Below are 14,612 nucleotides of genomic sequence, written 5' to 3'. Positions count from 1 at the left end.
TAGGATCAAGAATAATAGAAGGGTTATAAAAATATATATGTACACAATATATATAAATATGTATCTATGCATTTTATTTCTTATTATTTGTCTGTTTTATCAAATATTTTAATTAAAACTTAGAAATTTCTTTATTATATTTATACCTTTTATATGTTTGTATATATAGTTTATTTCAAAAACTGTTTAGTATACATACGAACAAAACAACGAGTAAGATCGAAAGTTTTCATTCAGAACATCTATCAATACTAACAGTATTATAATTTATTTAAGGTATATAAATAGACCTGAAAACACTTCCTTCAAAGTGTAGATTTTAAAGAATCTTCTTAAAGTGGTTTCTTCTGCAGGTTATAAATCTTCGCTGTAGATTCTAACCATTATGAAAAAAAAACATTGTATTCTATATATTTATATGTGCGTAGATATATAATTGGATGAATCGCTGACGGTTTAGTATTTTAAATGAAATAAAACCAGTTTTCATATTATAGTTTTTTTATTCTCTTTTAAAGCGGCGTGTCCCTTTGATCTTTAATCATAGCAGAATACAGAAAATCCAGTGCGCAAGCTCACCACCGCGGCAGCTTGTAGTGGTAGCAGAGGGTTGAGACTAGTATTGATTGTGTTGAAGAGGCCTGGCGCCGACTATTAGAAATGCCAAGGAACCAGCACTTAGATGAAGGAGTGTCCGAAACAAGCAATGGCATGAAAGCTAGCGTCCGTCTTTAGATTTTGAAGCAGAGTGTGCAGGACAATCGGATTCTCGGTGCAGGTAAATTATCTGTTTGTATTTAAAGTCTAAGATGAGAAAAAAAAGAAAAGAAAATTACTCTGCTGACGTGCTTGGAAACTCTGGAGCAAGTGGCAATATTTGTGTATAGCGCCAAAGTGGATTATTAGGCTTAGCTTTATAAAATCTTTACCTCTAGCAAATTAAATTAGTAGGTAATGTAAAATACAGAAATAAGCGTAAGATCTCATGAGATGTATATGCAGTTCTTACGTTCTCATATTAATACGTCAAAATCCATGCATCAATGATCAAGCTACGTACCAATTAACCTGTTTTTAAAACTCACAAGAAGCTGAACGAAATTTAAGATCTTATTTTTTAACATTTTTGAAGCTTTTTTTAGAAATTTATGTTTTGAATTATCAAATCAGATAATAGTTTTTAACAGTTTTTATCAAACAGCATGATAAAAAGCATGATAATTAAATGCAGTTTGCAAATATAGATTTGATATCTGGATATTTGTTACATATATGATGATAGAGGTATATAAATCATTAATTTGGTAAACTGTGCCATCGACATATCTCTATATATATTTAAAAATATTCTCTTTGATGTCCTCCATTCAAAGTGCGCCTCCCAGTGGCACATCAGCATTTCTGTAGACTTACAACACTAGAAACCGGGTTTCGATACCCATGGTGATAAAAGCACAGATAACACATTGTATATCTTTGTGCTTGATTAGAAACAACAACTTTCAACATACATAACAAAATACTGACTGTTATTAATTTATACCTAAATATAATGCTGACGGAGTTCATCTTGTATAGACGCTAGAACTCAAAGAATTTCAGTGAACCCAAAGTTAAGCAAAGAGTAATTCTTTGTTCGATCTTGTGGTTTCACGTCTCTTTTGGTTGTTATTATTCCCATTACGATATCAGTGTTGTATAAAACAACATAATTATCAAATGAACATACAAAATTTGAATAACAACTTATAACTGAGCCGTAAAGTGAATTTTCTTTGTTATAGCTTAAAAGACGATTTCGTCCACCCAAAGTGAACTTCCAGTGGAGAAAGGAAGAAGCGAGCAAACAAAAACACGTGGCGAAAACAAATTAAGGTACATTACGTTACATTTAAAAGCAGCAGTGTCTACTTAAATATTAATTTTTGAACATGCTAGGTTCTAACTGATGTCAGTTATCCAAGCGAAACTTCAGAGGTAAACTTGTTTGTTATTAAGCAAAAAACTACACAATGGGCTATCAATGCTGTGCCCACCACGGGTATAGAAATTCGGTTTTTTTTAGTCTTATAACCTTTTAGAGTTACCGCTGAGCCAATAGGTATTATTGTAAGTTTCGCTGTAACATTTAAATTAAATATCTTGTCTGGCAATAATTCATCATAACTGGAAAGCAAGCGAGTCGGTTAATTTTCAAGAATGAAGAGTAAAATGTTATAAATTTACTTAAATGTAGACAAATTTAAATAACTGTAAAGCAGAGCTCGAGCTGCTGTGAGAGACTTTTACCGAAGTTTCCGTTGTTATACACCTATTAAAACGTTGAGAGATTTGCTTGTTGCAAAAATATACCGTATGTAGCATGTATTACTCTTCAAACAAGCTGATAGCACTAGCAAACAGTACTGATGTTTTAAGATTATATTTGTTTTTCTTACAGCAAAGCCACAACGACCTAACATTTGATTTTAGCGTTGTAAATTCGTAGACTTACCGTTGTCTCAGCGGGAGACGTAAGATTAGAACGACTGTTTGTTTGTTTTGGAATTTCGCACAAAGCTACTGGAGGGCTATCTGTGACAGCCGTCCCTAATTTAGCAGTGTAAGACTAGAGGGAAGGCAGCTAGTCATCACCACCCACCGCCAACTCTTTGGCTACTCTTTTACCAACGAATAGTGGGATTGATCGTCACATTATAACGCCCCCACAACTGGGACCCTCGAATTACGAGTCGCACGCCTTACGCGTTAGGCCATACCAGGCCCGATTAGAACGACACTTGTATTCGTTTTTACACAGATGTATTGAAGAAATAAAGCGAACATTTAACAGTACATAATGAATTTAAAATTAGACTGTTCCTCGTGTGAAAATACAGTAAAATATGTTTTACTTAATTTTACTGTATAAAGACAAAATAAAATATTATGTTACTGAGAACAATCTCATACGCTCTATATTTTTCGATGTCTTACTTTATTATTACCAGTAAAAGTATTAAGCGAAATAATTATTTATTGCATTTTTAAATTAATGACAGTCTCATTTTAAATTTATTATGTATTATGAAACGTCGAGTTTATTTCTCTGACACATATGTAGGAATACTGATGTGATATAATTTTATGAAATGAATTAGGAAATTATTATTATAATAAACGAAGTTTTTTTTTGTATAGAAAAACATTACTCGTAAAAACAAAACAAAACAAAACGACCGGGTGGAATCGACCATTGCATATATTATCGTGTGGAGAAAGTCTGATATAATTCATTTATAAAAGCAACCTATTACAGAAAAAAAGGTTATTAAAAACAAATTGCTTTCAGACTATTAAGTCATCGAGTATTAACAAAATATTAGTAATATACCAGGTATAAAGAAAGAACGTTCTCATTCTAGGAGCAGGTTGGCCCCAGTGACGTATTTAGGTAGGGGTCAGAGGGGAGTTAGTCCCAGGGCCTATGGTCTTATTGGGAACCCATTGATAATTTTATTATATGTAAAATTACATAGGATGTAGGGCTTACAAACATTATTAGTCCATGGACCTATATAACCTTAAATCCGCAATGGGTTGGCCCTGTGGTAGATAAAGCTCTATATTTCGGAAACGACGAGTCAAGTTCGAATCTTTGTGATACCACAAATATTTCCCCATTTTAAGCTGTGGGTATCTTATACTTTTGCCCTAAGTATAAATATTAATATTTCTTTTTTGTGATAAATATATTAATAATACAGAATTCTGATGGAGTGACTCAGATTTTCAGAAATTAAACTAAAACTCATACAAAGCAAGTTTTTTCTTAGTTTCGTTACTTTTGCCAGGGTTTTAAGTAAATACGTTAGCATTCTTCTACGGTAAGTGTTTGTGACTTGTCGGCGGTAAATTCAAACAATGAACGGACAGCACACAATCCATTTGCTTTAAAATAATATATTTCAAACAAGTCAAACATGTGTACAAAAATAGTTGGGCCTGGCATAGCCATGTGGTTAATGTGCTCTACTCGCAATCTGCTGGTCACGGGCTCAAATCCCTATCCCACCAAACATGTTTGCCCTTACAGCCATGGGAGCAGTATTATATCACAATCAATCCCACTATCTGTTGATAAAAGAGTAGCCCAAGAATTAGTGGTGGATTGTGAAGACTTCCTTCCCAATTTATACTCTTATTCTCTATATTTTCAGGCTTTCCGTTCTCTTATTTTCTTCTTTCAGTCCTTCTTACTTCTGTCTTTCTTTCTCTTTCTTCTATTACCGATCTTCTCTTTCTAGCTTTTGTTTTTTTAACAAACTCTCGTACTTCACTGTCTTTTAACCCAAGACGCTCACCTTTTTTCTGTCCATTTATCAAAATCTATTGTAATTTATAATGTAATATCTACATTATTTTCGACGCTATTACAGTTGTACAAATATAGGCCTCCTTATTCCTGTTGTAGTTCACTACCATTTACCATTGTGTCATCCTAACTGGCTCGCGTAATGTCAAAGTTTAAAGTATCTACGTTAAGATTTTTCTATAGTGTGTGTTTGTGACTTGTTGGTGATAAATTCAAACAATAAACAAACAGCACACAATTCATTTGTTTTAAAATAATATATTCAAAATAAGTGAAATACATGTAAAAAATACTTTACACTATGGGTTATTACAGTTGTATCTAAAACTGTAAATAATTATTTCTTGTTAAAAGTCCACATAGGCTGATTCAGTTACTGTAGAATTCAATTGATAAAATGAACTATTTTTCTTTACTTTGTTTCTTTCTGTACAATCTGTTATATATTTACTCACGTTACCCCATGGGTTACAACAATTATATCTCGAACTTTCAATAATTGTCTCCTTTTCATCAAAACCCGTCCATGTGGGCTCAGTTACTTTAGAATAACCTCTGAACTGACCCCCTCTGGCACAGCATTATGTCTGGGGACTTATACTGCCAGAAATCAGATTTTGATGTAAATGGTGGGCAGAGCACAAATAATTTTTTATATAACTTTGGGCTCATTAACGAACAACAATCTAATAATCTGTGAAACTCACTTTAAGATATGGCTAATTATTCACACGCCAATTAACTTTACGTTTTCTAACTTCTTTCTCACTGGACTTTACTTGATTTGCGCTCCCTTGGTCGCCTATATTTTTATATATTGTTCACTGATGCTTTAACTTTCTATAAACCACACAAGCGACGCTATAATGTAACAATACTCACAGGTAACGAAAAATACCAAACATATGAGTAATATAACGTCAATAATAATACAACAGTTGAATCACACACAACTCTTACCGAGTTACGAAACCAAACTTGTCATAACTATCATCTTGAAAACAATTACTTTTAATTCTCTTGTCATGAAAAGTGAATAATCATTACATATTAAATCAGGTAGTAACGCTTACACTAGGTAGTCTTGAATATCCAACAATTTCACTATACGGGATCAGACCAGTGGTGCAAACAATGATATAATAATCCCGCCGGATAAAAGTCTGATTAAGTAAAGTTATTTCTGTTCAAACTCAATAATGATGCAGGTTACAAACCACGCATGATTCACACATGGAGGTCCTCCCTCACTTCGCAGTGGCACAGCGGTATGTCTGTGGACTCACACTGCTAGAAACCGGACTTTGATACCCGTGGTGGGTAGAGCCATTATGTAGCTTTGTGTTTAAATAAACAAACACACGTGGAGTTATTCAAATAACTGTTTTGTTTACACCGGCTTCGTTATTGTGTTTAAAGTTTATAAGCAGCTGTTTTCTGTGTTAGCTTTTCTTTATATCGAAATATTTATCTGTTTGTCTTTCTATTTATTGATTATTTTCTGCCTCTCTTTCCATCTCTTTAATCTTATCTGTTTAATATGTACTACGTGTAGTTTGAGTATATAATAATTGAACAATGAAAATCAATATACACATTATACGTTACACGGGTTATCGATAAAATTTTGATGACGTGAAATTAAAATTTTGAGTCACAGCAGATTAGCTTACAGGATGAAGAAATTCCTCCATGACAGGAGTCAGGGTTGCGACAAAGGCACGGTTTCGGAAATATGTTAAAACTTTTGAGTTACTGGAGTACAGATCCCATTAAAATAATTTTGCTTGCATTTTTTGGGAGGGAGGGTATAAACTTCGTTCAGGCAGATATTTCTAAAATACGTTTAAAAATAACCTATAAGGTAACGTAACATTTATGTCAAGTGATGCATTTCGGCTTGTGTATTTCAAGTATATAAGTCACTCAGCCTCAACTTTCAAACCTTCTTAACTGAAACTTGCCCTGCTTTAATAAATATCATATAAACACAATGTGCTATATAACAATATGTATAAGTATTGCTGTTAACACCTAAGCCTTATTAATAACGACGTAAGACCAGTTTGTTTAGTGTTATGCCAACACATTGTTCATAATACTGAAGCATGGTTGTTGTTATAGCTACACATTACTGCCAACTTGTAACGAAGTCCAGCAAGAGTTTTGTCTGTACACGTTACAACCCGAGCGATAACTATTAGGGAAGCCTGGTGAATGTTTATCTATTCACTTTATATATTTTACATAAGTAGTAATTATTAGTGAAGTCTGGTAATTGTTTATAGAAACACATTACACTATGTAACAAAATTTTTACTTTTTTGTGTTACTGGGCAGAAAGTGTTATTTCCCAGTTGCTTATGCCTAAAGTAAATGGAAAAGACATGTTTTTCTCTTCAATCTTTGGTTTTGTGACGTGGGAGCGTATAACGAAAACATGCTAGGAGACTATATTTGGGGGCTGATACATGAAAGTGATTTACATTACAGTTGCAAATCTCGAAAAACTACTCACTTCTAAACATTTTTGTATAACTTTAGTATAAATAGATGTAAATCTTGATTTATATGTTGTTTGTTTGTTTTTTGAATTTCGCGCAAAGCTATTCGAGGGCTATCTGTGCTTACCGTCCCTAATTTAGCAGTGTAAGACTAGAGGGAAGGCAGCTAGTCATCACCACCCACCGCCAAGGGCGAGCATGTTTGGTGCGACGGGGATTTGAACACGCGATCCTCAGAGTACGATTCGCACGCCTAACCCACCTGGCCATACCTGGCATTATATATTGTTTATTCAGACTTTATGAAAATATGCGAATTTGCCTGTTTTTACCTGGAAAATAGGTTAATTTCTAATTCCATTATCCAGGTCACAAAAGCAAAGTTTGAAGGGAATAATGGCCATTTTCTGTACTTTTACAACATAAACAATTAAGAAATAACACACACTATCCAGGAACAAAATGTGTGTCACGTAGTATTATAATTATTACCTAAGCGTTACTTATTAGTGAATATTTTATTTACACACATTGTAATTGTTACTTAAAGGTGAATTTTACAGAAAAAAAGAAAACTTTGCAGTCAAAAGAACTACTCATAGTGATTAATTTTGCAGGCTCACATTTTTTTTATAAAAAAATATGTGCTAATAAATAAAACATAGAACTTGGTGAAGAAAGAGAGGGCAGTTCCACGAGCGAGAGTAGCAGAACTGTGAGTGATACTGATAGCGCCCAGGCCGGTTGCGAGTCGGTCATACCTCCAGTGGAAGAATGGTAAGCCTAAGTCATGACAACAAATATGGTCTGTATTATTTCACGTGCAATTTTAAGCATCTCGAAACCTGTCTGGTGTTTATAAATTATTGGTATCACAGACTGGGTTTTATTTGTTTATACTTTGCCGACTATGGTAACTAATATTCGGCCCTTCCACGATCATTGTACCGGGTATTTATGACTCGTAACAAAATGAATTTTAATTATACGTCATAATTCTGTCTATAAAATCAAACTAGATGTAGCAGTCTGAATAGTTAATTTAATATTTACCATAAATGTATAATTTATATGGCATATTCCATATGTTTATGCAAGGTATAGGTGTGGTTTATGCGAGCAGATGCCAACCAGGAGAGAGTGCGTTTGTTGTCGCTCATACGACAAGGTGTCAAACCGATTAAAAGATGAAGAGTTCATTACCCAGACTCGAGGCTTTGATGGAAATTACCTGAATATTGATGTCTTGGAAGCATCATACTGTGAATTTGTTGACCAGTAACCATGTTATCATAAAACAAACATAAAGTAGCAATATCAAGACAAAAAATAGTCTCACAAAGTGTGTAATCCGGAAAAAGCACCGATAGCTTTACATAAAACACCAGCACTGAAAGGAACAAAATGGTCGGCGCGCAACGAATCGTGTTTGGCAACTATTACGTCATAGTAATAAAACGTCACGGAAACAGTCGAGCGACCGAGAGGAACCTGAGTTCGAGAACCCGCATATTTTGTTTCATTGTTTACTTGAAAACTGAAGTGTTTAAAAATATGGCAACCACACAGGAATTATACCTAACCAAATTACAGTTTCTAAGGCAGTTATTAAATTTGTTGAAAATTCACCTTTAAGCAGTGCTTATTAACGAATTCTGGTATTTTATCTATAGACATCATAGTTACTATTTAAATAACAGTTATTAGCAAAGTCTGGTGAGTGTTTTTTCTTTATACATTACAGTTATCACTTACTTGCCAAGCTGCTACAGTTAGTGAAGGCTGGTGAGTATTCCATCCATGTACAATATAATTACTACTTAAACGGCAGTTATTAACAAAGTCTAGTGAATGTTTTATCTTTACACGTTGTAGGTGTTATCTAAGCAGCAATTATTAGCGAAGACTGGTGTGTGAATTATATATACTCTTTGTAGTTAATATCCAAGCCATAACTATTTAAATATTTTTAGTGTATACACATTATTGTTGACTAAAGCAATGAATAGTAACGAATACTGTTAGTATTATATTAAAACATTATCGTTAGCATCGAAGTTGGGATTAATTGAAAAGTCTGGTTCCTGTATACAACTAGTTAATTGATATAAGCAGTTGTGAAGTATTTAGTGTACGTACATTATTGTTAACACCAATATGTTAAATATTAGCAAAGTCCGGTTAGTATTATATTAACACATTAGTGCTAATGCCGAAGTGGTGACTAAAAGGACAAATTCAGCTAGCGTTACATATTATACTTTATTTCGGAAAAGTCTCCAATTTATTATGTTACGTATGTTAAAGTATTAGTATTTCAATTAACAGGAGATTTGATGTTAGAAGTTAATAAAATGTTAATATGTACCAGATATATGTAATTTGTCAACAAGATTGATACACGCAATTTCCTTTTTTAACACAAATATATTTTAATATGCAAACATAAAAGCAATACAGTTTATAATTACGATTATTACTAATAGTTATTACAAATTATGGTTTAAATACAATAGTTTTATATCCGGTCTAGAACCGAATATTTTTTCGACGATCCACGTCCACGACCAGCGAATTAATTCTGAGTTGATATTGTTACACCTCACGTAAGCAAGCTAGGCGTGATTGGCCTCACGTCGCTTACGAGTTCACTTCTTACCGATAAAAATATTTAATGTTCTAGTTGAAATACTGACATCCGAAGTTATTTACTAAAGTTGAACGGTTTGTAATGTTTGAAATCTATAAACGTTTCTGATCTAATTCTGTAGTTTTCCGATTAATAGCTTAAGTTGAGTAACCACTAAATTTGAAATGAAGAGGCGTGAGAACGTCACAACTGTTGAAAGCTATTCATGAATTTGTTTACGACACATAATATATTTAGAGCAAAAATAAATTGAAGATTTTCATTGAAACACAATATCGGTACGAATTTTAAAAAAATTAGGCTGTAACATATAAGTATGATAATATACGTACATAACGACTGAAGGTAAGGTTACCTAACTGAACATCGTTACTGTTTCCTTCTTAACACAAAGCTACAGAATTGGCTGCCTGCGCTCTGTACAACAAAACGTTGTTAGTCCATAAGTTTACTGCTGACTCAATAGAGGTTCCTAACTTAACACAGAGAATTTATAACATCTCTTGGCTGTCGAATGGAGATTGGGACGTTGTATTAACATGATTTTGGAGCCTCACCATGTTGGTATAATTCATGTTGCCAGGTCCAGCCATATTCTATCTTGAAAATAGTAGTGATGGTTTCTATTGCAATAGCTTTCAAAGCACATCACTCCTGTCTGCTAGCTATCTCTTCATATTCCACGTAGTGTACAATGACGACGATTTTCCCTTTTAACAAATTTATTACAGAGAAATACATAGATGTTGTGTTCGGCGACTTGACGGTTATGTCTTTGTATTAAATCGCATGAAAAATATGCAATCGTTGAACGTGGAAGGTGGTATAACTGGAAGCCTTCTCTTGGTGATCCCATACCATATTGGCTTAATTTACAGATATAAATCTTTATTGGTTATTGTGCACTGTTAGCTGTGACATACGGAGAGCTTGGCCACTAACCTTTCTGTTTGTAGGTGCTCACTTGTTACCATACGCCACATGTTACTTAACACAGCTAGGGTATGACTTCATGCAGGTCTTTCTTCTGGATGGCCCTGATGGCTCAAGTTAATCCATATTATTTTGCTTCACAGTGCCATTATGTACAAGGGAAAACTTCGTCATGGAAATTCTAAATGACCGATCTGAAAGCATTTTTAAAATCTGATAAATGTATATTTTACGCCAGAAGAACTGCAACACCTTTTTCTCAAAGGTATTAATGCTTAGTAGCATCACACTAGTCACAAAACGCCAAATTATGTCAAAATGTAATTCTGATGCACGCTTTTCATTTGGGACTTTATATTATCTGTTGTTTTCCTGTGAAGTGATGGGTTATTTAGTATAACGTACTAAGTCTTTTGAATAATTTAGGATTTAAAAGAGACAGTCGTAGATGTGTATTACAAACATATTGTTTAGTTTCTTATTTAGTTTTTCCTTTCTTTTGAATGCAACAATTAGAACAAGGCTAAAGCTATCAGTAATAATTAAAAATTCACATTTAGGTTTGGAAACGTTTTCTATATTCAGAATAAGTTCTTTAGTGCAGAAAACGGAATTCAGAGCATCTCTGTCTACACTAAAAAATAAAACAGACTTTTTCTTGGTTACTTGGTAAGGTTTTAATAACAACACGTAAGCTAATAGTATTCTGTTCCTAACTATCGTGTATATTAAAGTTTACAATCATACAGACGCAGTGGAATAGATTTACATCGTTAATAATTAAGGTTTCAGTGTTAACAACAAAGTAACACAAAACAATGTATTACAATAGCACTCAGTTTGTCTCTGTCTTGAAAATGCGCGCGCAGTTCTTTTCAACAAATGTAAATATACTTTAGTAGGCGTTATGTGCAACAACATATCAAAAGTTCATCAGTTTTAAAAAAGGTATACGGTAGGTCAGAGAATAACATTGTAATTTATTTAATAATAGTATGTGTGTGTGTGTGCTTTCTTATACCAAAGCCATATCTGGCTATCTGTTGAGTTCACTGAGGAGAATCAAACCCCTATATTAATAGTATTGAGCACGGTATAAAGTTTGACATAACTAAAGCAAGAAGTGTACAAAAATTACAGTGTTAGCATATCTCTTTATCAAATATAGGCAGTGTTTAATAAAGGCTTAACTAAAGTTAAGCTTAAGACCAGAAAAGTTATAAATTCTGGTGCCTGCGATTAGAATTATTTTGTATTATTTTAGAAACCCTGTATTTAAAAACGTATTGCTGCAATAAAGAAACTAATTTGACCACAAATGTTTTCAGGTCATTGCTGATAACCTAATACTTTGCTAAACATCGCTTAGTTGTCAGTAATAAGGTGTATAAAAAGCAGAAACTTGGTTTCGAGAGGCGGTCAATCCCACTATTCGTTGGTAAAGAGTAGCCCAAGAGTTGGCGGTGGGTGGTGATGACTAGCTGCCTTCCCTCTTGTCTTACACTGCTAAATTAGGGACTGCTAAGGACGCTAGCACAGATAGCCCTCGAGTAGCTTTGTGCGAAATTCCCAAACAAACAAACAAACAAATGGTTTCGAGATATGCATCATCTATTAGCAACAACATTAACTAGAAATCGTTGTTCATGAAAATATGTTGTTGTCATCTTCTGTAAGCTAATTGAGATCTCGATATATAAAATTAATTATTTCTGAATTATGAAATCATGAGGTTTAACTATATAATTTTCCTGTTCTTCAGCATTGTAACTGTTCAACCTGAGAACCTCCTAATAACAGATAGGCCCTGCGTGCTTTCAACTCCTAATCTATGGAAAATCCGAAGACGAATCCTACTTTCATTAAATATATGACACAAGTAATAAACTTTGTGGAATCAATGACAAAAAGTACAGTTGTGAAATAAAGTAACTGTCATTAAAACGTTCCGAACTTTTCGTGTGTTTGTTTTTAATTCTAAATTCATTCAGTATAATATCTACAGAATTAACGCATGTATAACATAATAACATTGAGTTCGATCAATAAATTTAGGTAAATATTTATTGCTTTTGGACAACCTAACACAGCGATATCTCCTCACTTCCTATCTGAGATTATGATGAATTTCGCCTCACATTTTCCACCTAACACCCACTCCATCTTATCATCCGCGCGCAGCAGTCGCTGTCGTAAGAAAATCCGAAGGAGTTTTATTTTTTTGCGCACAAGATTGTTCACGCGTTAATCATATAGATCCGTATTTCCTATTGATTTCCTTGAAATAGATGTAGCAGTTTTTAGTTTGTTTAGTTGGTTCACCTTCCATGAACAGTTAAGTCACTTGGTGATGACGCAAACACTGTCTTTTCGTACACATAATTGTGCCGTTTAAACCTGCTTTCACACGCTTGTGCATTGACGTCATCCAATCCACAAGGCGTTGAAGCTAAATCTCGACCTATGAGAATATGTAACTATATAATTTTCAGGCATTAAAATTAGTCGTTCATCCGATGTCATAGAACAAAAGGTATTCTTATTGTGTTAAAGTTATATTTTGAAACATTTCACTATTAATATAGTACATAATATTATTATTCTTTAATAAACTTAATTAACTATCATAATATTACATGCCTTACTGCTTCACTTTTTTGCATTAAGTAAAACCTGAAATGAGAGATGAAATTACTAATTTCTTAATTAAGATAACAATTATTTAGTAAATTTTGTATTCGTTTCATGGAATATCACATCAGTTTTGTACAGAATAGCTGCCAAGGCAAAAACATGGACTGAAATTTTACGGTCAACTTTTTTTTTCTCTTTTTCTCTGCATTTTCTTAGACTGAAACGTAACTTAGTATTGCATTATGATTATGTCAATAAATAAAACATATTTCGATATTCACAGATATTTTTTCTTGTAGAATTCATAGAAAACACCCTACTCTGCCATCATATCAAACAAACAACTTCATAGTTTTTTTAATCCAAATTGCTATTTCAAACAGAGAATTTTTACGAAAATATTGGAAAATTAGGTTGTAGGTTTTTCTATCCCTTCCTAACAGATTTAAAACTAATAATTTACGAAATCCCGAAGTGCGTCTTTTCAAAAACCTATCACATAATATGAAGTCGGTCCTCCCAGTTCGACATCAAACGATTAGATAATCCTAGTTGTTTGTTAACATCTGTTGTTCTGACTGGTGATTGTTTACTCTATAATTACGTTTAACAATTTGTAAACTGAAACAGAAGGTGTTAAAGTTAGGAAATTTTAAAAAATATGCGTGTTCCTATCTACTTTATTTATATCAGTTATCATAATAAACAGCAAGGCAGCTACTTCTATATTCATTTATTTTAACACGCTGAGTTTTCTCATTTTAAGCACAATCGAAGGGTGTGAGAAATTACTGGAATTGTGGCCGAAAACGTCTTTAACGGAGTAGGTACCCTATTGTTGACTCAATATACATTCCTAATTATTACGTAAGCTTTTGTTTTCTTGTGTATTGATTTATGGCATTATGTTTTTCTTGTTAGTTTGTTATGGAGAATCGACGTCAATAATTTCTATATGTTCTTTTTTTCAGTTCCGATCAGTATAACTAGCATATTTTTAACAATGTCTTCGTATCGCCATCAGGAAAGGGCAAGAGAAGGCATTTGCTCCCATTAAATTTTACAACAAAATTGCACTTATTGTGACGTAGATTTAACACTGTAGTTAAATTAGTTTTAGTATCTTTTATTAAAACTAAATTTGTATTCTCGTTTTCTTTTAGTTTACTTACACTACAAAAGTTGATCCCTTACATATGTTTTGCTCCCCCCATCCCCCGAATATATTTCTGTAGGCGCCCATGAATTTTTTTCGAGGAAGCAAAAAGTATAGTGCAAGTTGTATTTTTGGAAAGACATATGCAAGTATTTCTCGTTATAAATGTTATATTATCGCGTATATAATGAATTACGTATTTTATGGGCACGGCATAGCCAGGTGGTTAAGGCACTCGACTCGTAATCCGAGGGTTACAGGTTTGAATCCCCGTCACACCAAACATACTCACCCTTTCAGCCGTGGGGGCGTTATAATGTTACGCTCAATCCCACTATTCGTTTGTAAAAGAGTAGCCCAAGAGTTTGCGGTGGGTGGTGA

The 14,612-nt window shown here is 33.5% G+C and overlaps 1 protein-coding gene across 7 annotated transcripts in view; it reads left to right on the top strand.

Annotated features, from left to right (window-relative positions):
* Positions 1-612: 612 nt before the first annotated feature.
* LOC143232394 (guanine nucleotide exchange factor DBS) overlaps positions 613-14,612 on the top strand; it is a 151,335-nt gene continuing 137,335 nt past the window's right edge. Inside the window, exons 1-4 of one of the 7 annotated variants that reach the window (XM_076467774.1) lie at positions 613-778; positions 1,785-1,875; positions 8,603-8,643; positions 13,842-13,898. The gene's annotated coding sequence lies outside the window, so the exon portion shown is untranslated. Of the gene's footprint in view, positions 779-1,784; positions 1,876-8,602; positions 8,644-12,767; positions 12,975-13,841; positions 13,899-14,612 lie in introns of those variants that run through there. The other 6 variants (XM_076467773.1, XM_076467778.1, XM_076467776.1 and 3 more) reach the window with 6 other exon arrangements.

Source organism: Tachypleus tridentatus, chromosome 11 (assembly GCF_004210375.1).
Source record: "Tachypleus tridentatus isolate NWPU-2018 chromosome 11, ASM421037v1, whole genome shotgun sequence".
Lineage (NCBI taxonomy): Eukaryota > Metazoa > Arthropoda > Merostomata > Xiphosura > Limulidae > Tachypleus > Tachypleus tridentatus.
This window is presented reverse-complemented; position numbering and strand designations above follow the sequence as displayed.